Here is a 26878-nt window from a genome sequence, read left to right on the forward strand (position 1 = left end):
ATTGTTGCAATAAGCAAGTGATGATTTTAGTACTGTGCGTTTCTGCTCTTCTAGTTTGCATATAAAATGTCTTATCTAAAGCTTTTCTGACTAGATTACGCTTCTAAAAATGTTCACTAGCTAGATAACATGGTAAATAAAAAAAATGCCTAAGCATATTAAATGAAATGATCATTTATTAGTCTCTATTCCATTTCTCAGCCTTACTGCACTGAGCAGTAAACCTTACTGCCCTGTGCTCTATACTTCTTTGGACGTTATTTTTCAGTGTACCAAACAGAAGGTACTTTTCATCTAGCTGTCCCTGAGCCTTTGATTCTTCTCTCTGTTTTGGTAATGATCCTCTTGCAGGTAGTTAGCAGAAGCACCCGGAGCGAAGGGAAGTTTAAGCTAAAGAGTAAACACAGCATCCTCACACCTGGCGGCAGCCTCTGCCTTGAAGTGAATGGGCAGATGCTTGAGTGTGATGGAGGGATGCTAGGCTTGGTTCCTGTGAGCAAACATCCTTCCTCCAAACGAGTGGAAACGACATTAATCCTTAAGGCTGTAATCATTTCCCTCTCATGTGTGTTTCTCTGAATATACATTATACATACATACGACTCCTACAAGACTTGACTCTTAGCCAGATTTTATATAAATGTTTCTCAAAATATCACATTTTATACGTTGTTAATTGTGAATTGTGAGCAGTCATTCCCTATCAGAAATCAGAGGCTAGAAGCACAAGAGTATTCATTTTTATGATTCATTACCTAGTAATTTACCTCATGCTCGCATTGATGAACAATCTACTCAATGTACAGTCTGCCATTCATGGTAATGATAAGTCTGTCTGTCTACCATCCTCTCCACCTAACATCTTCACAGCTCAATTGTCATCTTGTCACAAAACTGCTACGATACATTCAATGACATAGTAAGGCTTGAGGATTAGATGACAAGTCCTCTCTCTGGTATTTTTAACTTAAACTGTTGTCCCAAAATGCTACATAAAGAACCTCCTTTCTCACCAGATACACACTGTCCTCTGAGCAAGGACAATTGTGCATTCTTCTCTTGGCATGCTTTGTATAGTTTCTACTATTGGTCTTCGCTCAGCCCATCAAGTGTGAAGGAACATCCTCTATAGTTCCTCCTGATAACTCTCGGCCTTCTCTGAAACATCTTTTAAAAAAGTAATTCTAAAGATCTATCTTCTTGCTTTAAAAGCCTTCCTCTAAAGCTATAAATTTAACATACTGTGTAATGCTTTGTGTTGTTGGCTGTTCATTTTTCTCTCTTTGTGTTCCTTGTGTTAACCTGTCAGTATAGGACTAAGTGTTGAAAGTTCAAAAGGTTCATGTCAGTGAGTCGAAGAACAATGGTCGTCTTTTCAAAGAATGGTCATCTTTTCGGAGCTTCAGTGAGAGAGCCATTGATGATTCTACTTTTGTTTCTGTCATTATTATCTTAGAGAACTTTTTAATAGATGCTTATGTAGTTTGAATTGATTATAGTTTACTTTTCAAACCATCACTCGAACACGATTGAAGCTTTCTCTTATTGTGAATTTCCTTCATTTCTCTAATCATTGCATGGAGTTCAAAAAGCTAAACACTTTGCATTTTTGAATAACAGTTTTGCTTCAAAGAAATATGACATGTGGTGAAAAAATGAGGTTGGAAACAGGAGGGGAGGGAGACATGCGTTTTTATCTGTTCCTGTATGCTTGCTTATATCTTAAAATTTACTTGGCTGAAGAATTCTGTAGTTAAATCCCTTTAATTATGAATAAAGACTCCAAATCAAATGAGGGGGGGTGAATATAAATATCTAAGTATACTTACAAGAGTATAATATCTTGGAGTTTGTGTGTAGGCATCAGAATAAAATAAAGGAAAAGTGGTGCTTTGATTGGACCAGAGAAGAAGGCTCGGATGTTCAGAGTGGAACAACTGAACCAGAGGTCTGAAGGAGGCTTCAATGACTTTCCCTTCATAGTGCATTCATCTCAGAAATATCTGCGGATTCAGTGCAGGTGAGACAGTTTGGTAGGTAAGGTGCTTCCTGCAGCAGTCTGATAACCCATGTTTGCTTCCTAGAATACATGTAAAGGTGAATAAAGATCAATAGTCTATGTACTTGTCACGGGACCTCCACCCATGAGCTTTGGTGCATGTGTCCACACACATATCATGTTCACATACTCAAAACAGAATTTAAAAGATAGAAAAACATATACCAATATAAACAATATTCAGTAATTACAAATGAAGATGAATGAATGGTGGAATAGTGAACATGGAAAATAGCAGTCTAATTACTTCTTATAGAAATAAGTTAATGTAGCAAATTTACTTACCTTTAAATTTAGAGAATTTTAAGAAATAGAAAACCAAAATATTTGAAGAGTATGTGTCAGCCCTGTTGTCACAAAGAACAAGTTCTGACAGGCCAGGACTTCCATCACCTCTCAGGAGTTTTGCCAGAACATGTGAGGGCAGAGCGCAGGTTCCAGTCCTTCAGGCCCCTCAGTGAGCACATCGGTTGCCATCGCTTAGAACTGTTGTTTTAGAGAAATGTCTAATAAAATAAGAGGAAAGATGAAGAAATAAACATGAAAATTCATTTTATCCAGTCAATACTATCTGATGACAACTTAAAAGTATTAAGTGGTTGTCACATGGCCATAATTTAAGAAATGAACACATGAGTTTTTGTTGCAACTCTTATAAAGCATATTTAGGTAATCATGTAATATGAAAGAATATTCCTGACTGCACCGAGTCACTATGACATAGTGTCTCTTCTGTGCTTTTTGATGGCTACAATCCCCTCACTCCTGTACCATATTCTCTGTCCTTAAAGTTTCCAAATCTCTCTTGCAGTTCTTCTTCCTCACCCATGTGCATACTGTGAGTTTATTATCTGTCTTTGTAAACCAGGCACTTTGTAACTGGGTCCTGTATTTTTCTATGGGATGCATTTCCCAGGAATCAACCAAGGGAACTACTCCAGTTGCACCAGTCTTGCCTGCCTATTTCAGCAACTAATGGGAACAGATGCAAAAGACCCACAATCGAACATTAGGCAGAGCTTGGGGAACCCCACAGTATGGGGCAGGAATGATCGTAGGAACCAGAGAGATAGAGTACATCCAGAGAACGCGTCCCACAGAATCAAGTAGCTGGGCCTCATAGGGACCACAGGGATCACTGACAACAATCAGGCAGCCTGTATGGGCCTGAGCTAGGTCCTCTGCGTATATGTTATAGTTGTTTAGTTTGGTGTGCTTGTGGGACGGACAGTAGGAGTTGGGAGCTGTTTTTGACTCTTTTGCCTGCTCTTGAAACCCTTATCCTCCTATTAGGTTAATTTATCCAGCCTCCATAAGGGCGTTTGCACCTAGTCTTATGCACCCTTTTATGCCATGTTCAGTGGATATTCCTGTGAAGCCTGCTCTTTCTCAAGAGAAACTGAAATTGAGTGGATGTGAGAAAAAAAGCGAGGTAGTAGTGGTCGTGGTGAGGATAAGGAGGATAGGAGAGAGAGGAAACTGCCCTCAGGTTGTATTATATGAGAGACGAACAAAATACAAGACAATAAAGTATAAACTAGAATAAAATAAGATGAAATAAAATGACTACATGCCAAACAATTACATAGTGATCCTTGAGGAAGCTTCCTGTCCTGTCTGTTAATTCTGCTAACTTCTGGAAAGACAGAAAACACAATCTACTATTGAGTTATTTTTTGTACTACTATTGTAATTTTTTTCACTATGAAAGGAATTTTTAATATTTGAAAGGGTTTCTCTTCATTTTTTTTACATATCCAGGTAAATGTTCTTTTAATAAGTCTAGTGATTATGTCAGAGTTTTTTTTTTTCTTTTTCCTAAAATTTGTTGCAAAAGAATCTAAAGTGAAAAGTTAAGGATTCTTTGGGCAGTCAGTTGTGTTGGATTGTGTTTTACTGGGGCAGATACATGAAGGAATGTTTCAGTGAAGCAGACACAGGTGAAAAGATGTTCTGCTAAAGTAAGCACATGATATGACACAGGATGAAGGGTTCTTCAGTAAGGATACCCATGCCTTGGTCCACCTTACATTGCTTTGATGAGCTCCATTTTTCAGGACTCCATAGACAGAAGTGCAGCAAAAAACTTCTGGTGTGTGCAGGGGCTTCTTTCCACTTCCTTGAACTTGGGCATAGTGGCAGAGTGATGTCAGCTCATAGAAACTCATGAGTTGTTTGTCTAAGACAGACTTACGTGCAGAGTCAAGACATGTAGTGAGGCAAGACCAGTAGAGGATATGTGTTGTTTAGAGGGAGAATAAATAGGATTCAACAGACTGTGAGAGAAGCTTGCTGGTAGAGCTAGCTGTGCAATGGTTCTTGGTCTCACATCTTTCCTGATCTTCCCTCCACTGAGAGTGGAACAGCAGAGAACTTCTGGTGTTCCTGCTGGTCAGAATCCCTCCCTGAGGCCTGCTTGTTCCTGCTAGGTTGCGCCACCACTGCTGCTATTCTGACACTACTGAACTGACTGCTGGTGTATCTGTGAAGTGTTTGCAAGTGGATCAAGGTGTCACTGCTGACCTGTGAGCTGCTTTCCTGACAATGCAGATGGGATTTGATCTGAAATACCATTTCTAAACAGATCCACTTCCCCCATGTCCTTTCTTTTCTATAAGTCTGATGGGTGTGGACGAGAAGAGAGGCAAAAACATTTAAAAAGCATCAGTAAAAGTAGGCTTTGAAAAAAAATTAGAGTTGCAAGAATCTTATCTTTATTATACATAAAGGCTCACTTGTTTCCATTCTACATGGATCTATTTGTTTATAAGGGCACAACCTGGTGAATCTTTGGAGGAAGTAAAATAAATTACAAGAATAAATTCTCTTTTTCTATCATGTGGGTTATGTGCCAGGTTGGAACTCAGGTCATCAGTCTTGGTTACAAGAGACTTTGCATGATCAGCAATCTCACTGGCTCCAACCCATTTACTTTCAACTTCAATGTATTAGAAAATGCATAGAATCCTGGTGTATTAGGATTTTAATGCTGTGAACAGACACCATGACCAAGGCATCTCTTTTAAGGATAACATTTAATTGGGGCTGGCTTACAGGTTAAGAGGTTCAGTCCATTATCATCAAGGCAGGAACATGGCAGTGTCCAGGCAGGCATGGTGCTGGAGGAGCTGACAGTTCTACATCTTCATCTGAAGGCTGCTAGCAGAATACTGATTTCCAAGCAGCTAGGACATGGGTCTTAAAACCCCACCCCCAGTGACACAAGAACTCCAATAAGGCCACACCCCCTAATAGTGCCACTCCTTGTCCCGAGCATATACAAACCATCACATTCCATTCCCTGGCCCCCATAGGCTTGTTCAAACATATGAGTCTATGGGGGCCATACTTAAATATAGCACAATGTAAAATAAATTTAGTCCAACTTCCAGAGTCCTCATAGTCTACAGCACTCTCAACAATGTTAAAAGTCCAAAAATTCAAGGTCTCTTCTGAAATTCATCCAATCACTTAACTGTAATCCCCAAAGCAAGACAGGAAACCAATTGGAAAACCCCAAACTCTACGTCTCCATGTCTGATGCCGCAGCAGTCTTCAGATCTCCAATTCCTTTTTCATCTTTGTTGACTGCAACAAACTTCTTTCTCCTGGGCTGGTTCCACTCCATGCTAGCAGTTTCCTCAGCAGATAGCCCACGGCTCTGGCATCTCAAATATCCTGGGGTCTCCTAGGCAAACTGCAACGTCGCAGCTCCTTGTTTCAATGTCTGGGCTGCACACACGATCTTGGCTCCTCCGAAGGGCTTGTGTCACTTCTCCAGCTCTGTAGCACTCTAAGCTCAGGTTGATCCACTCCACTGCGAGTGCTATTCTTGGAGATCATCCCATGGTACCGGCGTATCCAATACACTGGGGATTTCTGCTGCAACTAGGCTTCACCAATAGCCTCTCATAGGCTCTCTTCATGGTGCTGAGCCTCAAATTCTTTGCATGACCCCTTCAGTCCTGGGCTGTCAACTGCAACTGAGGCTGTACTTTCACCAATGGCTGTCCATGGCCTCTCACAGTGCTCTTCATGACTCCTTTGTGCCTTTATAATCAGTACCACCTGGGTGACTCTTACACATTACCAAGTACAGCTGCAGCATGAACCTTGGCTGTCTCTGGAACACAGTTTCTTTGTGCTCTCAGAAAATATTTCCCAGACTTGACCTCAATGATGCTGGTCTCTTCCTAATCACCAGTAATTTCTTAGCTCCTGCTAACCAGCACCAGTTGTCCCAGTAATCTCCTCTTCTTGACTCTAAAGCCAGAGCCAAATGACCAAAGCTGTTGACTTCTGCAGTATCCTGGACCTGGAACATGGCTCCCTTTGTTCTATTACATTATCACCAGCTTTTTGTTTTCCGGCTCCTTCACTGCCAAAGTTTAGCTGTCCTAGAATTTGCTCTGTAAACTGACTTTGAACTCATGCATGTGTCCTAAGTACTGGGATTAAAGATGTGCACTGCCATGCCTGGATCTAAAACTTGTTTTGTGACAGGCTGACCTTGACTTCAGAGATCTGTTTGCCTCGGTCTCCTGGAATTAAAGGCATATACGACCTACCACAGCTGGTCCTAAACGTAGCTGGGTGTGATCTTGCCCCAAGATCCACTCCCTTAATTCAATTTAGTATGGTTCAACACAGGATTCAGCTCCATTTTACTTCCTGGCGCTTCTCATATGTTATATTTTTCCTTTCTTGGCTTGCTGTGCTTTTTTAAAAAAACTCTCTTCATGAGACTTAACCAGAGAACAAAGTTTCTGCTGGGCTTTTTTGAGCTGTCCTTTGTCAAGGCAATTAATAAAGATCTCTTTACCTTAGCCTCAGGCAGACTCTTCAGACAAGGGCAGAAAGCAGCCACATTCTTCAGCAATAATACTACAAAAACAGTGTCTAGGCCATATACTGAAATTCTTCTCTACTGAACCTTCTTGGGCCAGGTTTGTTCAGTTCAAATCAATCTCAGCAACAAAGCATTTCATATTCTTACCAGGATAGTCCATTAAGACCTGCTTAATGTATTCCACTACTTCCCAAATCCAAAGTCCCAAAAATCCATATTCTTCTAGACAAAAGCACGGTCAGGCCTATATTAGGAATTCCTTAGTCCCAACTTCTGTCTTAGTTAGGGTTTTACTTCTGTGAACAGACACCATGCCCAAGGCATCTCTTCTAAGTACAACATTTAATTGGGACTGGCATACAGGTTCAGAGGTCCATTAGCATCATTGTAGAAGCATGGCAGCATCCAGGAAGGCATGGTGCAGGAGGAGCTGGGAGTTCTACATCTTCATCTGGAGGTTGCTAGGAAAAATCTGACTTCCAAGAAGCTAGGACAAGTGTAGTAAAGGCTGAACCCACACAGTGGCACAATATGGACACGATCGCTATGTGAAAATTTAAAGTTCACATTACTGAAAAGAAATGTTCATAGGCTCTAACAATTAAAATGAAAATGAAAACTAATGAAAAGAGGAAACTAGCTAAACTACTGAATTAGAAATTGTTTGAGTCCTCTTCAACAGTTAAACATTAAGACAGAGTATGATTTCATGTGGTTTTTATTCCAGAGCAACTCAGCATGTGTTAACACATAACTGCATTTGCCCAACGTGGAGCACTACTCTCAGCCCGCCGTGGAGCAGTACTCTCAGCCCGCCGTGGAGCAGTACTCTCACTCAGCCCACCGTGGAGCACTACTCTCAGCCCACGGTGGAGCAGTACTCTCAGCCCGCCGTGGAGCAGTACTCTCAGCCCGCCGTGGAGCACTACTCTCAGTCCGCCGTGGAGCACTACCTCTCAGCCCGCCGTGGAGTACTACTTTCAGCCCGCCGTGGAGAACTACTCTCAGGACAATTGATTTCCTCACCTTTTGCTCTCTTTCAGGATGCTGGTTTGCCCAGTTGTGTTTGCCTTGCCATTTGTCTATCCATAACTAGAGACTGCATTACTGGTTACGCTATTACTTTATCTCTTTGCATCTGTCTTAATCTCTTCGTACACGATGTTCCTGTTTCCCAAGCCTTCACTTTGGAATCACTTTTTCCTAAGTCACCATTCTTAAATGTCTCTTTTAGACAGAAGTTCTTCCCTGGATACGTTTCTTTTCCAGAGTTTCTTGTATGACCATTTAATTATTTCTTTGAACACATAGATATTGTTTTGTTTTTTTGAAACAGAAAGTATATATATATATATATGTATATATATGTATATATATATACTATATTTAGAATTATATATACTATATATATGAGCCAAGGGTAAGGAAATATATATATATTTGTGTGTGCGGTATGTGTGAATATATATATATATATACACATATATATATATTCACACACACATACAAATACACACCCTTTATAGTAAGAGAATATTCCTTTCATTAGGAAAAACTTTGTTATAGTTAAGGGAGATGTTCCCTTTAAAAATCAATGTTCCTGTTCTGAGACTGGAAATTATTCAAGTCATGTTTAACACAAATCTCAATACCGAAGGGACACTGTTTTCCTCTGTCTAGCAGTGAAATGTGTTCTCAGTTATCACCTCTTCACAGAGTGAGTGAGGTCTCATGGGTATAGACTTGAAAGGAGCATCTTGGAAGAAAGCTCACAGCTCTGGGTCTGCTAGCTTGAGCCTCAAGGGCAATTCCAACTTCCCCTTCTCTAGGCTGCCTTCTGGGTCCTCAGGATTTCTTTTACTTTTGAGAAATGTATTTCTGTATTTAATTGGCCCCTGCTGCAATTTACATGGCATTCTTTTTGAGGATGACTATTATAAGAAATAAGTTTTTGCTATTTTGACTGAATATCCATACCATCAATTCACCAACACTTAAAAAAAATCTCCCATATTTCAAGTACTTTATCTATGGTCACTTTATGTATTTGTGTTGATTAATTTTAATTTTCATTTTAAAATAGTCTAGAATCATGTGGAAGGGAGACTCAATGAAGGACGGTCTAGATTAACTTAACGTGGGCACTTCTGTTGGGGATTATTGTGATTATATTACATTTGTTAAGGTAAGAAGACCAGACCACTGTGGGTAGCTTCATTTCCTGCTTTGTAGATTCTGTGCTTGATTCCGAGGGGAGAAAGCTACATGAATATGAGAATGGATACCTTCTTCTATTGTTCTCTGCTCCTAAGGATGTAATGTAACTAGCTGCTTCAAGTTCTTTTCATCATATTTTCTTGGAAATGATGGTCTAACTTGGAAATATAACCTTTTTCTCTGGTACTGCAAATGTCAGTATATCTTGTCATAAGAACAGGAAAAGAGACTGAAGTGATATCCATGTAGTATATTTTTCAAAAGATCGTTTGAGCTTGCATTATGACAAAAACATGCAAGAGTTCTTAGTTTGGGATCGTACGAATGTTTCACTCCTCTGTTCTTACTGCCTCGTCCTCAAAGCCAGGAACCTTACAAATTACCTCAACAAAAAGTTATTGATTGCTTATTGTTGCTTTTCAAATTTCTCTGTAGATTCTAAAAAGAAAGAAACTGAGCAGCTTTCAGTCAGTGGCAAATTAGAATTTCCACTAAATTGTTATAAGAATACAGAAGTAGCAGTCTCCCACAAAAACTTCAAAAGTAAGAACTTGTCACAGGGTTGTGTAGACTGAACCTTAAGCCAGTTAACATAATTCCAAATACTATCACAAGCAAAGAAAGAGTAGATTTCTCAGGCTGATGAAAGATATTATGCTGCTTAATAATAATAATAATAATAATAATAATAATAATAATAATAATAATAATAATAGGGTTTTAAAAGTCTAGAAAATCAAGACAATGTTATGGAGCTCCAGAAGGGAAATTCATAACCAAATTCCCATTTTCAAAAGCGTGAATACAGATGATATGCTCAACAGTGATGAATTTGCCATAAGATAGAGCATGCAGTATTCTTTGTAATTTGAACAAAGTTTGACATTCTTAAATATTTATGAACATTTGCCTTTTTCAGTTCTGCATCTGGGGAATGGTGAAGGGAGGATATTTTCACTAAGGTTTTGAATCTTTGAAATCATTGTAACTATCAATAATATGTTTAAATACTAGTTATAATCAACCTACAGCACTGGCCCTACTCTAGGAAAGGAAGCCTTGCATTCTAGAGAAAGGATGGTGCAAATGTTAAATGGATGATTTCCTGTGAAGTTTTTGAATCTTATGTTACATATCTTGATTTCTCTGCTTGTTATCCCAACATAGACTCTCAACTAGGTCATTCTTTTAGCAAAGTTATCCTATCTGGAGAGCCTTATTCACATAAATTAATGATACTGAATAGTCTGTCATTACACCTAAAATATTTAAACTTTGAATTTAAAAAGTTTTTTTTTCAGAAATTATATAGCTGTTTATTGATATGAAAAGGCAAGATTTGTTATGCATGTGTAGATAAGGACAGATCTCCAGTTAGGATATTATTGGAGAGCAAGCTCAGGGTGAAGTGTTGGTATGTAATAGAGATACTGGAGTTATTTGTATCGGTATGATGAATAGAAAAGGCAAGTGAAATTTTTAGTGAAATGCTATTTGTTTAAACTTAGGGGAGGGTCTGCTCTGCTCTCAGTCCAGCTATTCCCACTGATTTGTGACAGAATGTCCAGAAAGACAAGACAATGTTTCTATTGTGGCTTCATCCTTCAGGCTTCTAAAACCACGGACACCTTCCTACTTAGGAAAGTACTAAAAGTACTTAGTACTTAGGAAAGTACTTCCTAAGATATGCCCTCTCCCCCAAGAGAGTGCCCGAGTCGCTGTCCTTTTGTCGACGATGTGAGTAGAGCTTGAAAGTATGTAGAATTTCTAGTACATATCTTCAGGGTCTTTCATGGTATGCAATGAAAGATGGTGTTAGGGTGTGTAGAGTTCAGAAGTAATTTTCAAGTGGTTTTTAATAAGGTAGATATGACTGGATTTGATTGAATTAACAAATTAATGGTTACAGAGAGTCTGGACTTCCATTTTCTTCTGGGTTTTTAAAGCAAAGGTTTTTTTGTTTGTTGGTTTTGTTAGTTGGTTATTTTACTGTTGTTTTTATTTGAATTGATTTGATTGGAAAGTCTAATGTAGATCAGTTTAGCTTCGAATTCTATATAATTAAGGATAACCTTGAAATTCTGATCTCCTTACCCCCACTTCCTTGTGGTGGAAATGTTCTTTAGCATAGGGGAAGATTTAGGGGTGGCCTCTCTGCTGAATGGTGGGAATGTTCTTTGGCATAGGGGAAGGTTTAGGGGTGGCCCCCCTGCTGAAAGGCAGGGAAGGGGCACCTTCACATAATTTCCCTGCAGCCGAGAGCATGACCGTTCCATTGAGGAGGGGGCACCTTCTGATAATCTCCCTGCAGCTGAGGACATAACTGCTCCATGAACCCAAGATGTTTTGGAAGTAATTCAAGGCTACTGAGAGCTGTGCGTGCAAGGATCAAAGAAACAGACCTCATGCACCTGGGCATGGGGGAAAAATATTTACTGTAAGATATGAAGAAGTGGGCATGCTTTGCCATGAGAAAGTGCTAAGAGATTGTGGTACATGATGTTAAATTCTATTTTTAGTCTTACTGTGTTTTACTATAAAAGATTTCTCTCATTAAAGTTTATTGCCATTGCCAGCAGAGCGGTGGTTCTCTCGTTCTCATTCAGTCGCCCTCTCTACTTCAGCCTCACCCTTGTCGGCTGGCTTCGACACTTCCTAGGTACTGAGGTTACTAGTGTATACTCTATTTATACAGTAATGCTATATAACCTGAGGGTTCCTGAATGCTAATGAAGCATTCTACCAACTGGCCCTTATCAGTCAGCCATCCAGAAGCCCACTCCACTTATATCTTACATCCTAAGATATTATATATTACATCCTAAGATATTAGAGCTGAACAGGACACATTAGAAGACATGGAAAAAATACTAGTTATTCCTCTACATCCTCACGGCTGAATAAAATTATATTACCCAGTGAGAAAAAGCACTAGAGTTAAAAAGCCTGAATAGGATGAAGCCTTGCATCATCCTGATCTTAGGGAAGAACTGAGGTCATGAGTATCGTCTCAATCATTAAGAGAGTCGGAAGCAGAGTCAGCGCAAGTCATTGGTAGAATTCTGACCATTGTGTTGTTATACAAATCTGTTATCCCATAACACCAGAGGTGGAAGCAGGAAGAAGTCTGTGAATCTGAGGCTAGGCTGGCCTACAGTCAGCCCTCAGTTTGCTGCACAGTATCTTCTCTCTTAGTAATCACATGTCTACAAATATTAAAATGATAGGAGGCTGTGAAACACTGAGCCAGCAAAAGGTGAATATTTAAATTCTAAGTATTACAAATCAAATGTAGATCAGTTACGAAATCTAGCAAATGAATTGAATATGTGTTAGTATGTTATACTGGTCTTTAAACTGACTTAATAATGGTATTGATCCAAACTGTAACATCTTCAGGAAGCATAACTTGCAGACAGATAAAACTGTTACTCTTATTACATCTGCATTTTATACTTTCTATTTCTGCTTTGGATGTTATATTGATATATTATAAATAAAAGACTAAAAATGACTACCCAGAAACTAATTGCTTATTTTCTATAAAAGTGTTACTTAGCTTAGCCACATCTGATTATCCCATTCAGTTAATTAAAACTTAATTTCTACTCAGTCATCAGTTATCAGACAGTCATTTGAACTGCAATGAACATGAGTTGTGAGTGTGTTCATTATAGAGAACACACCTGCTCAATGGCAGGCAGGTCACAGTGAGAGGAAAGGTACTTTAAAATGCATCAGAATGAAAATGAGGAATGCAGTATTTTCTGAAATGATTACCTTAAGGCATTGGAGAGTAAGAATGTAATTTTAATATATGCAGGACTCCCAGCTGCCTGTTCTTAGCAGATGGTACACAAATCCTACCAAGTTGAATACCTTGAAACCTCAACATCTTTGCGCAATTGCCTTTCACATCTGTTAAGAAGACAAATGGGCAAGAAGAATGAATAAATCAAGATTGTAGATGAAAGGAAAACCTTACATTGAAGGAGCCAGTAACTTTAGTCAAATTTCTTTGTTGTTGTTATGATGGTGAGCTGGAACTCTGGGACTTGCCCAGGCCATTACTTCATTGTTGAGTCAGAAGAGACTGAGATATTTTTCTACTAGTATGAGATTGCTATTTTATTAAATTCATTCATTTATTTGTCTTTGTAGGTAGGAGTCAGTTGTTGGGTAAAATATTTGACATGTTTCCCCCTTTTTAGAATCAACAAATATACCAGGGCGTGGTAAATATACCGAGGAAGTAAGGAAATTGACCAATCACCATTAACTGTAACTGGCCATTGCTTATGTTTTTGATATGTTTCTCTAGATCATTCTAATTTTCAAACTATGGAACTCTTAACAGAGACATTCACTAAGTCCAATACCTGACCTAACAAAACTCGAAACTGATGAATCTGATTTTTTTTTCATGTATCCAAATTGATTGCCTCAATAGAGATGTAAAGGTCAAAAGCCAGAAACATGTCCTTAGAAATGTCAGCAGTGATTCCCAGAAAGCAGAGGCAAGACTTAATTTATTAACTTGTTTCTGGAGAATTGTTCTCTTGAGAGTACAATGAAAATGGATCATATTATGTGTAAGTGGAGTGGCAGCCTTCATGGATTTCATCAGAGTATAGAAAATGTATGCCTGGGTTAAATTTGCTAGGACACACAATAGAAGGTAAAGGATGGTAAAGTTGGAGAGAAAGCCACTCTAAAACACACAGTGTGAAGATTTGATGGTACATAAGAGTGTCAACTCTAATTAAAGATGATATAACTTCTATCAAAAGATGGATGCCCTTATGAAAACATAAGTGATATAAATCACAAACTGATGTTATTTTATTTTAAACACCCAACAGTACCAGACTAAGAAGAATAAACAATGACCAAACCAAAACCCAAAATTTAGAGCCATTTCAAAGTGAACTTACAAGATTGTAACAATAATAACAAAATCAAAGAAATAAGCATAGAAACAGAATAGATATAGTTCTTAAAATAGTTGTATGTGTATAAGTGGTGAATATGTAGGGGTATGTTTGTGTGTGTGTGTGTGTGTGTGTGTGGTATGTTTGTGATGTGTCTGTATGTATTTGCATATATGTATATGTAGTATGTGTTTATGTGTATGTCTGTGGTAGATTTGTGTATTTTTACTTGCAAGAGAACGAGAAAGTCAAGTTGGCATAGTGTCTTTTGTCCCATTAGTTGCCACTTTATTTTTTGACTGATTTTTCTGCTATATAGCTTACCCAATGAACATTTAGGATGGATATAAGAACAAACATTTCACACCTACAGACATTTGAGACACATATGTGGGCTCTTGGCATCCAAATCAGTTTCTCGCCATTGAATGGCAAGAGTTGACCCACTGAATCATCTGCCGGACCCAAGACCCCAGGTCCCTAATGGATATTTACCTCTTATTATTTGTCTTTATGTATAGACATAAAGCTAATTTTATATGTCAGTTTGAATTCATTAAATGATAACATATAAAATAATGCATTTATTAAATTTTTATCATATTCTATATCCTAATTGATGAACACAATGAGGATAGTGAAATGTCCTCATTTCACAATAGAGAGAAAATTATTTATACAATCTTCATTTTCTATCAAAAGAATGATTTTAGAGTCAATAGAATTCTTACAGCTAACTTTTACCTATAAATTTTAAAGTTTTCAATTTTATAAGTTCAGATAACCCATCATAGAAACATTAAGCTATTAAAAGTCATGTGTAAAAATGATAACGATCAAAATACTGAATAAGCAGTGAAAAAATATTCAAGCACTGTCAAAGACAGTAATTGACAGAGTAGTCATATAACGTGTTCATTAGACAGCTATTTTTATCCCTTCAAATGAACACAGCTACAATTAAACTGAGATAACCTTCCAGATTTAAGGTGGCTTATTCAGACTTCTTGCAATTATGACTTCAAGGGTCACCTTCCCTTATGCACTAAATGCAAGATGCACATAATTCCTGCTACTACTTTACAGTTTTACCTTGGCAATGAATCCTCACATTGGCCCCTAGAGCCTCACACCTACTGCAGATAGAAAATATAATATTTCAGCATCAACATAATTAAGAAAACACTCAGACATGGACAGTACTTAATAGATCCTTATGTTGATTTATTTTGAATATTTTCTCATTTGAACTAAGGAATGTTGACTAAAAGATTTGATGGCCACAGCGGGAAGTATGCCCTAGCCAGAGCAAGGAGAACAGATGATATGTCGAGGTAGGCACATGGGTACACAACTCTATACACTGCTCTTGTCTCACACAAGAGAACCCTTCTTCATGGCAAAGGTCCTAGATTCTGCATTCCCAACAGATGCAATGAAACTAGTCTGCGTTTTCAATTTTAAGTAACTTGAGAACACATAGGGAAATGTGCGTGGCTGAGAATTTATAAACAAGATGAGCTTAAGTTCAGCTTCTTGGAGTTTTGTGTAGGTCAAATAAAGTTATTATATTTGCCATATTAGGGGTATGTAGAAAATATTAAGTAATTAATGTCAAGCAATAAGCGAGAACTAACTTGAGGCTTGGCAACCAAATGGCTAAGAGAGTACAAGTCTCACCAGGAATAGTGTCACACCGTTATTCTGAGGCTAGATAGTATGCTGTGGTATGGTTAGGGCTGATACTACAGGTTATATAAGTAAGTCTTTATTGTTAAGTTATGCTCCTTTCATCTCTGTACCATATTCTTTGAGGACATAATCACATATTCACAAAATATCGTGAAGGGAAGAGTTTACTTAAGTATTAAAATATTAGCCAATACTGATGTATACATATAATACTTCCTATGTGTCAACTGTCATGGGGCTCTCACTATACATTTTACCTCATCGAATTCTTATAATGTCTCTGTGACTACAATTGAGGCATTAAACCTTGTTTCAAAAATGCTTGGTGTTCTACTGGCATTATCAGCAAAGAGGCCATTAGGTACTGATGTAATGTCATAAGGATATTATGGAATTTCAATCTCTTGCTTTCCATCCATGAGGTAAATTAGGGCTTAGCAGTGATATGCCACACTGTTCACAATCCCAAAGCAACCAGCCAACTGAGCAGACACTGAGAATTCCAAACCCTTGTATATAAAAAGCCTGTATGTTAATTAACTGAGGTACTTGTTATAGCAATAAAAGACCATTAATGCATCTATGAAGTCAATAGTATTCCTTCTAATTTCTACTTCAGGAACTTAGCTGAAGTTTGAAGAATTTCAATCAATACAGATAAAAAATAACTAACACAAACCCAAGACTAGTGCATGAAACAACAACCATCAGTGGTATGGAAAAGGACAGAATTAGTATCAAAAGGAACATCGATTTGGACTGCTAGACCATAATGATACTAGAATGTTCCGGTAGCCAGTATAGGAGGCACTGTCCCCTTGAGGTCTAAGGGAACTGCATTAGTTATCCATAAGTTGCCCCTAAGCTTGGAGTAAAGCTCTGTTCATGAGATTCATTTCAGAGATTTTAGCCTGCCATATGCAATCAGATAATGCCAGGGATGAAAGACCAATCCCCACCAGGACTCATGGACATGCTGGCTCATCTACTAAGATTACACACTCAAAGGGTGACAGTGTAGCTGCTACAACTAATCTGTTTCCTCCCTCTTTCAGAAAGACCTTCCGGTGCACCTGCTGATGAATTGTAATACTTTCCTTTAAAAGTCTGTGGTAACTTATTTTCTCCATTCTCAAAAAACTATTGTTCAACTATGTGATCTCAACATTTGACATTTAATGCAATTAACTGGAAGGCATTTTTCTGTAAGGGTCATGGATCTGTTCTGCTCTTTTTAAAGACTTTAATATATATTGCTTAATCTGCATGTGATTCTCTTCTCCCAATATTTGGCAGAAGAGCAAAGATCATTTGTGATAATTCAGTTATTATCTCCAGTCTGCTATTGCAAGATTCTCAACTATGTTTTGGTTTCGCATGTCCATTTCACTATCTTAAAATAAATTATTTCCCAAACTGATTTCAGTCTGACAAATATGCTTCATTGTCACCAATTTGCCTTTCAATACATCTAATTATACCCGGTTGTAAACTCTGTTTGTTCATTTTACCTGACTCAGAACCATTTTCCCTTCTCTCATCTTCAGGGACAAATGCATTATGACATCATAAAAGGACCCTCTCACCACCCAGGAATGCTTTAGTTTTGCACTCAGTGAGGAGAAGAGAGAAGCTTTGTAGCAGCCCTTTTTCTGGGCTAACGAGTCCTTTGGATTTTCATCTCCAGATGCCTTCTTCACTTGGCCTTTTTCATCACATAGGTCTACGTTAGCACTCTCTCATCTTTCTGCTTCAGACTCAGTTTAAGTTCACTGTTTCCCATGTTAATTTTGTCTGTTCTTTGACCACAATTCTAATTGTCCCAATTCAATTGTTTCAATATAGGAGGTTTCAGTGTGTCATCTCTTTCTTTAAGAAAATATTCAGGAGTACTGAATCTGCTGATGGACATCCCTGGTCTCACCAGACCTGAAAACAAAAGACTAGCAGCAATGCCTTCATGCCTTGAAAACTATGTATCATTTCACTCATCTGTTTTCTAATATTTAAAGCATAAAGTCACTGATCTTAGATTTAGTTTTTGAATGTACAGCCAATCAAATGCAAGTTTTATTGTCTTGGTCAGTTGATGGTTTTGAGTTTCTATTTTATATTTTCTTTTTAAGAAACTTTTATTAACTAGAATAACAATGATAAAAATAAAACAATGATCCAATAATAATATAAAATAATTGACATATACACACACAAAATATAGGTTTCAAACCTATAAAACATGTTGAAATTAGAAGAGAAAATGACACATTACAGTCACGTGTGAAGCAAAAATAATCATAATTATAGGCAAAAAGTCACATATATCTATCTGAAGCAGATGAATACAGCTATATTTGTCTGCTTTTAATTATGATTATAAGTCTCTCTCACCGAGATTGGGTAGGGAAAGATCTAAAATGAAACTAACGTCTGTAATATTCTAAAAGAATCATGCTAGATGTATATATTCCCAACCCTGTTGTGTGATCATTCCCCTTTCATATACTTGGAAACTATTTAGAATATGGTCAGGAATCTTCTGAGGCTGAAGAAATCTCACTTTTCTAGTCATTTAAAAGAAAGGGGACATCATGGCAGCACCTAGCTCGCTTAGGTTTAAATTACATAAATGTAAATATAGAAAAAAGCTTCCATTTAATTAGGCATTCACAAAGACTGCTTTAAGCATGTAATATAACATGTTTTTCTTGGAGTACTTCTGCTGTTGCCTCTTGAGACTCTAGATGATTGTGCTCAGTATAAGTGTACTTAGCAACAAAGAATCTGTGTTGCAAATAGACACCAAGTAAGTTTGACTTTGTAACAAACTACTGGTCAACCAAACAGGGCTCATTTTCAGGTAGGACAATTTCTGTTGTGTTTTGAAAAGCTCCTTTGGGTATTTTGTTCCCCCTTCTAAGAAGGATTGAAGTATCCATACTTTGGTCTTCCTTCTTCTTGAGTTTCTTGTGGTTTGTAGATTGTATCTTCTATCCTTCTTAGAAAGGGGAACAAAATACCCATGGAAGGAGTTACAGAGACAAATTATGGAGCAGATGCTGAAGGAAGGACAATCCAGAGACTGCCTCACCTAGGAATCCTTCCCATATTCAGACACCAAACCCAGACATTATTGTGGATGCCAGCAAGTGCTGGCTGACAGGAACCTGATATAGCTGTCTGCTGAGAGGTTCTGACAGTGCCCGACTAATACAGAAGTAGAGACTCACAATCATCCATTGGACTGAGCACAGGGTCCCCAATGACAGAGCTAGAGAAAGGACCCAAGGAGCTGAAGGGGCTTTCAACCCCTTAGGACAAACAACAATATGAACTAAGCACTTCCCTCAGTGCTCCCAGGGAATAAACCACCAACCGAAGAGTACACATGGTGGGACTCATGGCTCCAGAGGCATATGTAGCAGAGGGTGGCCTAGTCGGTCATCAATGAGAGGAGAGGCTCTTGGTCCTGTGAAGGTTCTATGCCCCAGTGTTGGGGAATGCCAGGGCCAGGAAGTGGGAGAGAATAGGTTGGTGAGCAGGGAGAGGAAGGAGGGAATAGGGTTTTTTTTTTGTTTTTTCCTTTTTGGAGGGGAACCGGGAAAGGGTATATCATTTGAATTGTAAATAAAGAAAATATCTAATAAAAGAAATAAACTGATGTTGAAAAGTGGAAAAAAAGAAAAGAAAAGCTCCTTTGTCTACAAATGGAAATAAAGCCCAGTGTGAAAATGTCTAAAAAGTCATAATTGTGGGTATAAAAGTCATTTCTCCTAGAGAAATATCTGATCTAGTTAGAGGGATGAATGTAGCAGAATGAAAGAAATCCTCTCTAAAAATACATGGTAGTCATGGCCTAGAGAAAGGCTTCTCTGTGTGAGTTCCAGCAGCTCCTCCCTTCCCAGTTCTCAGGTACTCATGGCTACCTGGGGAGATAATCAAGAGAGGTTGACTTAGACAGTAGACTTTCTGGCTGTTTCTATGGCAACCCAGTGAAAATAATCAGAGCACTTCACTTCCGTCCTCCATGCCATTTAGTCATCAACAGAGGGAGAGCACCCACTGTGTGCAGAAAAGTCTACATAGGAAGGTTGTGACAACAAGTGATTTTTATGGTTGCAAATGGAAATTACTCGTAGAAAAATAACTTTTACCAACATAGCGTCTGAAAAAGAAGAAGAAAAGGATTTTATTGTCACATTGGGGTTCCCAGGCTTTCGTTGAGCTGTAAGTGCTTCTTGGCAAACTGAGACATAAGTGTAGTTATCCAGGAAGGGGTCAAGTGTGTCTTCCACACTGGAAATTACTTTCTACTAAGACTGGGGACCTCTTCCCTAGAACTTCTGTTTTGAAAAGTAGATCCAGTTTTTAATCCCTAATGCAATTATAATTATAAATGTTTACATCAAGTTTACCTTTTATTTATTTATTTTTTTGGTAGATCCTATGAGTGAAGGTTAAACAGAATCATGTCATCAAATAGTAGCAAAATATAAGACAGGTACAGTGAGGGTTGTTTAAATGTGGACTGTCCTTATAGGCTCATGCTTTCTCCTCAAGCAGTGGAGCCCTAGAGCCTGCAATGGAAAATTTAGAATGCACAGCCTTGCCGGAGGATATTAGTCTCTGGGAGTAGGACTTGAAGTCTTTCAGCCCGGTCCTACTCTGACCAGTCTCTGCCTCCTGAGTGAGAAAGCAGCTGACCTCCAGCTCTTACCCCATTATTTCCCTGCTGTGTACTGTAAGGCAGAATTAGCCCTTCTCTCTTACACTCTTTTTCTGTCAGGCATTTAGTCATACTAACAATAAACTACCAGCAGAGGGTCTTTCATCATGGAAACCATGTTCAAATTTTCTCTGAGATTGCACTCAGTTAAACTTAACACCAATAATAATATCATTTTTTTAACCTTTTGTTTTTTTATTTTGTCATATTCTTTAAAATTTATAAAATATTGTAAAAATAAAAATGAGTATAATGAAAGTTGTTTGATATAAAACAACAATCTATTTAACAGTCTTATGTAGATCCCTGTCTACAGCAATACTGAAAATACATATCTTTTACTCAATATAAATATTAAATAACTCCAAACATATTAACTGTATATTTTAAAATAATACATCCATACTTTTTCCAACATGTAAAGTTTATTTAAAAAGAAATTCTCTCTACAAACATTGGTGGGTTTGTACATAATGAACTCCACTAATCCATCAAACCAGTTTACATTTCTTACACTTTTCAATGGCATTTACCAATACTTCTGTCCAGCTGCCAGATGTCTACAGAAGGAAAAACCTCACCACAATAAACTCCTGAATATTATCCATCCTGACAAAATTTCCATACCCTAGGCAAATGTCATCCTAATAGTCTTTTGCTGTTGTAAGCCCATTACACTTAAATCTCAGATGTTAGCCAAGAGAGGTGCAATGGTTTCCTTTGAATTCCACTATCTAGCAAATTTATGTGGTTTTGGTGCCATAATTCTACACTGTACTGTGTTTGAGTTAATTTACTCTGTGAAGTTCTCTTAAACATGACACATTCGTAAAGGTTATGTTTGTAACTGGAAAGATTTTTGCCATTTGGGGACAAAAAGAGCAAAGAGAATACAGTTAGAATTGGTTCTTGGCTAAAAAGAATGGACAACGCATTTGCAAAGTCTATTATGATTCTGCAGAAACATACTTGAATAAAGGCTCAGAGATGCTAGGAACATCAGTATCTGAGATCCTCATTTGATCAGCCTTATGAGTACTATAATTATGTAGTGCTCATTAATAAATATATGTCTCAATATCCTGAAGTCTAAGGGGCACATGCCAATTCCAACCTCTGGAAAACAAATTTAGGATCCAAAGTGGAACAGAAGTACGTAACCCTTTGGACTCTGTTCTAGAATATTGTACCAACTACTCAATTACAAGCTTAAGCTTGTAGTAATATACATTTATCAATTTGTCTTACATTGTGGTCCCCATTAGTAGACTAGCCCGTAGCTATTGATTAGTGCTTAGTAATCAGTATACAGCCAGGAACGTGTATACCCAGAGTCAGGACAAATCCCTTACCAAAGTGGTAATAGTAAAACCCACATGCCATGTTGAAAAGAACAAGTAGGCCTTAACTTATGGAGAATTTATGCTTTGGAAAGACATTTAAACTTGAAATAAGGTAAATTAAAACAAATCTAGAATTATCAAAACGTGCGACTTGAAACTCTGTGTTCCTGGGGTTAAGTGGCCATGACCATAAGCACGCCCTACTTAGTCACCAAATATATATATGAATTTTAAGTGACTTAAAGTTTTCTGAAGTGTAACACAAAATTGGACAAATATTGCAACTAATCACATAAGTTTTTTTTTCTTTAATTTGGTTTACTACTGTAATTCCTGGGAGAGGGGGTATACAGGTGTATAAGGCCTCAAGGAATTATCTGGAGAAAGAATCTGACCCGTATTTGCCACATCTGTAAAACGTGAGGGATGGGTAGAAGTAGACCCCTTCTGGATGGTAGAATTCTAGGTTTTAGTTAGAAAGTCCAGCCACAGGAGGTAGAACCCTAAAGTGTTCAAGCTAGAACATTTTGAATATCTGCCAAGAAATAAAGGTGTCATATGAAGAAAACCTTTAGGTGAGAGGCTGTGTCCAGTCCTACGAATACAAAACCCCTCTCCTTTTTCCCCAGGAGAGGAAATATGCCACGAGGAGGTAGATATGAGGTCCAGGGCCAGGAACAGGAGATTTTATGCACCAGAGAATATTATGACAGTCTGATTGGGCAACCAAATGTATATTATGCATGTTGTTGTTATGTCTAAATAAAATAAATGGCTTGGATATTAATAGCATCTGTAAAACATCAAAAAATGCTTTCTATATGTCACTGTCAGAAAGAAAATCTTTTCCATCCCATTAGAAACAGAAGAACAAATGCCCAAATGGCATGAAGTAAACAAAATTCCTTTAGTGCAATCCCTCACCTCTCTATAACGTGCTCAGTGTTCAATTTCTCATCAATACGCTGAATGGTTGCTTTATGTAGACAAGAGAATAAACAGTAGAGTGTAGCCCATCAAAAGTGCTGTTTCAGCAGGCTGCCCTCTGAATCAGGTTTGGGATTAACAGCAGTTCTAACACCTTAACCAAGTCATTGTTCACAGGGTGCTCCCAGGTCTGCTCTTGCCTGTCACTGCCCACATTCCCTACCAATCTATCTTCCTGTGCTTTGAATATTTGTCCAAACTTAACCTCAAAAGAACGGAATTGTGACATAAAACCTTTCATTCTAAAGGAGCATGAGGAGGTCAAGGAATCCCTTCCTTGCTTTTGATGAACTTCAAAAGGAGGGCTGGCACTGCCTGTAAACCAAACTGTTAAGAACAAGTAAAACTGGATCTACAAAACCTTCAGGGTTAGCACAGACTCTGTATCTCAGACTCAATTCTATGTAAATTTGATCAACCAACTCTACTGTTATGTTCCCTGTAACTACAACTTTGAAAAAAAAAAAACCCTCATGTTAGGACATCGCTAAATGACACTAAGTACTGGTTATAGTGTATATACAATACATACATATATATATATATATATACATGCATATATATGAGAAAACCTTTGTATGTATATACATACATATATGTATTTTATGTGTGTATATATACATATATATATGTATTATATATACATATTATATATATACACACATATGAATAAAATATATATATATATACACACATATGAATAAAATCTTTAGAAAACAAGAAAACGAGGGGGAAACAGCAGATGTTTGTTCACAGCCTTGAGTTTGATTCCTGTTTTGTTTGTTATTGTAGGACAAATGTCTATAATGTAGCATGAGGGATCAGGGAGGGCAGCCATGGGTGCCACACTGAATTAAACCCAGGAAGAGGTTGCAAAAACTGAAGTCTGGAGAGTGGAGAGGTGAAAGCGGAATATGAAGAGCCGCACGGGAGACCAGCTAACTTGTTTTCCAGTCTCATTAACCTGGCTCCGTAGGCTGTTCAAACCCCAATCACAGGGGCAAATTGTAGTCAAAGAGGCAAACGTAGTTATGTCTTCCTTTTCATTTCTGATCTTGTTAATTAGGATACTGTCTCTGTGCCCTCTAGTTAGTCAGGCTAAAGGTTTATCTATTTTGTTGATTTTCTCCAAGAACCAGCTCCTGGTTTGATTGATTCTTTGTATAGTTCTTTTTGTTCTTTTTGTTTCTTTGGTTGATTTCAGCCCTGAGTTTGATTATTTCCTGCCTTTGACTCCTCTTGGGTGAATTTGCTTCCTTCTGTTCTAGAGCTTTCAGGTGTGCTGTCAAATTGCTGGTGTATGCTCTCCAGTTTCTTTTTGGAGGCACTTAAAGCTATGAGTTTTCCTCTTAGGACTGCTTTCATTGTGTCCCGTAAGTTTGGGTATGTTGTGGCTTCATTTTCATTAAACTCTAGAAAGTCTTTAATTTCTTTATTTCTTCCTTGACCAAGTTATCTTTGAGTAGAGTGTGGTTAAGCTTCCACCTGTATGTGGGCATTTTATTGTTTATGTTGTTATTGAGGAGCAGCCTTAGTCCATGGTGATCTGATAGGATGCAAGGAATTATTTCAGTCTTCTTGTATCTGTTGAGGCCTGATTTGTGACCAATTATATGGTCAATTTTGGAGAAGGTACCATGAGGTGTTGAGAAGAAGGTATATCCTTTTGTTTTAGGATAAAAAGTTCTATAGATATCTGTTAAATCCATCTGCTTCATAACTTCTGTTATTCTCACTGTGTCTTGTTTAGCTTCTGTTTCCATAATCTGTCCATTGCAGAGAGTGGGGTAATGAAATCTCTCACTATTATTGTGTGCAGTGCAATGTGTGCTTCGAGCTTTAGTAAAATTTCTTTTATGAATGTAGATGCCTTTGCATTTGGGGCATAGAGGTTCAGAATTGAGAGTTCATCTTGGTAGGCCATACCTTTGATGAGTATGAAGTGTCCCTCCTTATCTTTTTTGATCACTTTAGGGTGAAAGTCAATTTTATTAGGTATTAGAATGACTACTCCAGCTTTTTTCTTGGGACCATTGGCTTGGAAATTTGTTTTCCATCCTTTTATTCTGAGGTAGTATCTGTCTTTGTCACTGAGGTAGGTTTCCTGTATGCAACAAAATGTTGGGTCCTGTTTACATACCCAATCTGATAGTCTCTGTCTTTTTATTGGGGAATTGAGTCCATTGATATTAATAGATATTAAGGAAAAGTAATTGTTGCTTCCTGTTATTTTTGTTGTTAGAGTTGGAATTCCGTTCCTGTGGCTATCTTCTTTTAGTTTGTTGAAAGATTACATTTTTTGCTTTTTCAGGGATGTAGTTCCCCTACTTGTGTTGGAGTTTTCCATTTATTACACTTTGAAGAGTTGGATTTGTGGAAATATATTGTGTGAATTTGGCTTTGTCATGGAATACTTTGGTTTCTCCATCTATGGTGATTGAGAGTTTTTCTGGGTACAGTAGCCTGGGATGGCATTTATATTCTCTTAGGGTCTGTATGACATCTGCCCAGGATCGTCTAGCTTTCATAGTCTCTGGTGAGAAGTCTGGTGTAATTCTGATAGGCCTGCCTTTATATGTTACTTGACTTTTTTCCCTCACTGCTTTTAATATTCTTTCTTTGTTTTGTGCATTTGGTGCTTTGACTATTATGTGGCAGGAGGAATTTCTTTTCTGGTCCAGTCTATTTGGAGTTCTATAGGCTTCTTGTATGTTCATGGGCATCTCTTTCTTTAGGTTAAGGAAGTTTTCTTCTATAATTTTGTTGAAGATATTTACTGGCCCTTTATGTTGGTGGTCTTCACTCTCTTCTATACCTATTATCCTTAGCTCTGGTCTTCTCATTGTGTCCTGGATTTCCTGGATGTTTGAGGTTAGGAACTTTTTGCATTTTGTGTTTTCTTTGACTGTTGTGTCAATGTTTTCTATGGTATTTTCTGCACCTGAGATTCTCTCTTCTATCTCTTGTATTCTGTGAGTGATGCTTGCATCTATGTTTCCTGACTTCTTTCCTAAGATTTCTATTTCCAGAGTTGTCTCTCTTTGTTATTTCTTAGCTGTTTCTACTTCCATTTTCAGGTCCTGGATGGTTTTGTTCAATTCCTTCACCTGTTTGGTTGTGTTTCCTTTAATTCCTTAAGGGATTTTTGTGTTTCCTCTTTAAGGGCTTCTACTTGTTTACTCATGATCTCCTGTAATTCTTTAAGGGATTTTTTTTTCCTCTTTAAGGGCTTGTACCTCTTTACCTGTGTTCTCTTGTATTTCTTTAAGGGAGTTATTCATGTCCTTCTTCTTAAATTCCTTATGAGATATGATTTTAGATGCAAATCTTGCTTTTCCAGTGTTTTGGGGTATCCAGGACTTGCTGTGGTGGGAGTACTAGGTTCTGATGAAGCCAAGTAGTCTTGGTTTCTGTTGGTAAGGTTCTTACATTTGCATTTTGCTATCTGTTGATCTCTGGTGTTAGATGTTCTTGCTGTCTCTGGTTGGAGCTTGTTCCTCCTGTGTGTCTGTAAGCCTGTATCAGCACTTCTGGGAGATCAGCTCTCTTCTGGTAAAACCCAGGTGCAGATGGCTGTGGATCAGTTGTCCCTCCTGAGTCCTTGGGTTAGAGCACTCCCTGGAGGCAAGCTCTCCATTTGCAGGGAAGGGGCAGAGAGGGCTGTGGACCTACCAAGTCACTCCTAGGTGTAGAGGGAGGTAGAGAGGATCCTGTCCAGGCTGTCCTGCCACTTGAGAGCATATTTTACTTGACCTTTTTTTTTCTTACAGCTTTTAAAATTCTTTGTTTAATGTATCTGGTGTTTTGATTATTATATGACTGGAGGAATTTTTTTTCTGGTCCAGTCTATTTGGAGTTCTTCTTGTATGTTCATGGGCATCTCTTTCTTTAGGTTAGGGAAGTTTTCTTGAAGATATTTATTGGCCCTTTAAGTTGAGAAGCATTACTCTTTTCTATACCTAATATCCTTAGGTTTAGCCTTTTCATTGTGTCCTGGACTTCCTGGATGTTTTTTGGGTTAGGAGCTTTTTGCTTTTTGCATTTTCTTTGACTGTTGTGTCAATGTTTTCTATGGTG

General features: G+C 38.0%; 2 long non-coding RNA genes across 2 annotated transcripts in view; one reads left to right on the forward strand and one right to left on the reverse strand.

The window, feature by feature from the left end:
* Positions 1-1745: 1745 nt before the first annotated feature.
* Positions 1746-17290, reverse strand: LOC116094725. Its single transcript, XR_004120275.1, has 3 exons — positions 17260-17290; positions 2345-2565; positions 1746-2080 (listed from the first exon to the last, which is right to left on the reverse strand). It is a non-coding gene; the product is annotated as an uncharacterized LOC116094725 (long non-coding RNA).
* The window catches only part of LOC116094726, a 63182-nt gene continuing 47131 nt past the window's right edge, over positions 10828-26878 (forward strand). The window contains exon 1 of the long non-coding RNA XR_004120276.1: positions 10828-10879. This is a non-coding gene — a long non-coding RNA (uncharacterized LOC116094726). The remainder of the gene's footprint in view (positions 10880-26878) is intronic.

This window comes from Mastomys coucha, unplaced genomic scaffold, assembly GCF_008632895.1.
Source record: "Mastomys coucha isolate ucsf_1 unplaced genomic scaffold, UCSF_Mcou_1 pScaffold17, whole genome shotgun sequence".
NCBI lineage: Eukaryota > Metazoa > Chordata > Mammalia > Rodentia > Muridae > Mastomys > Mastomys coucha.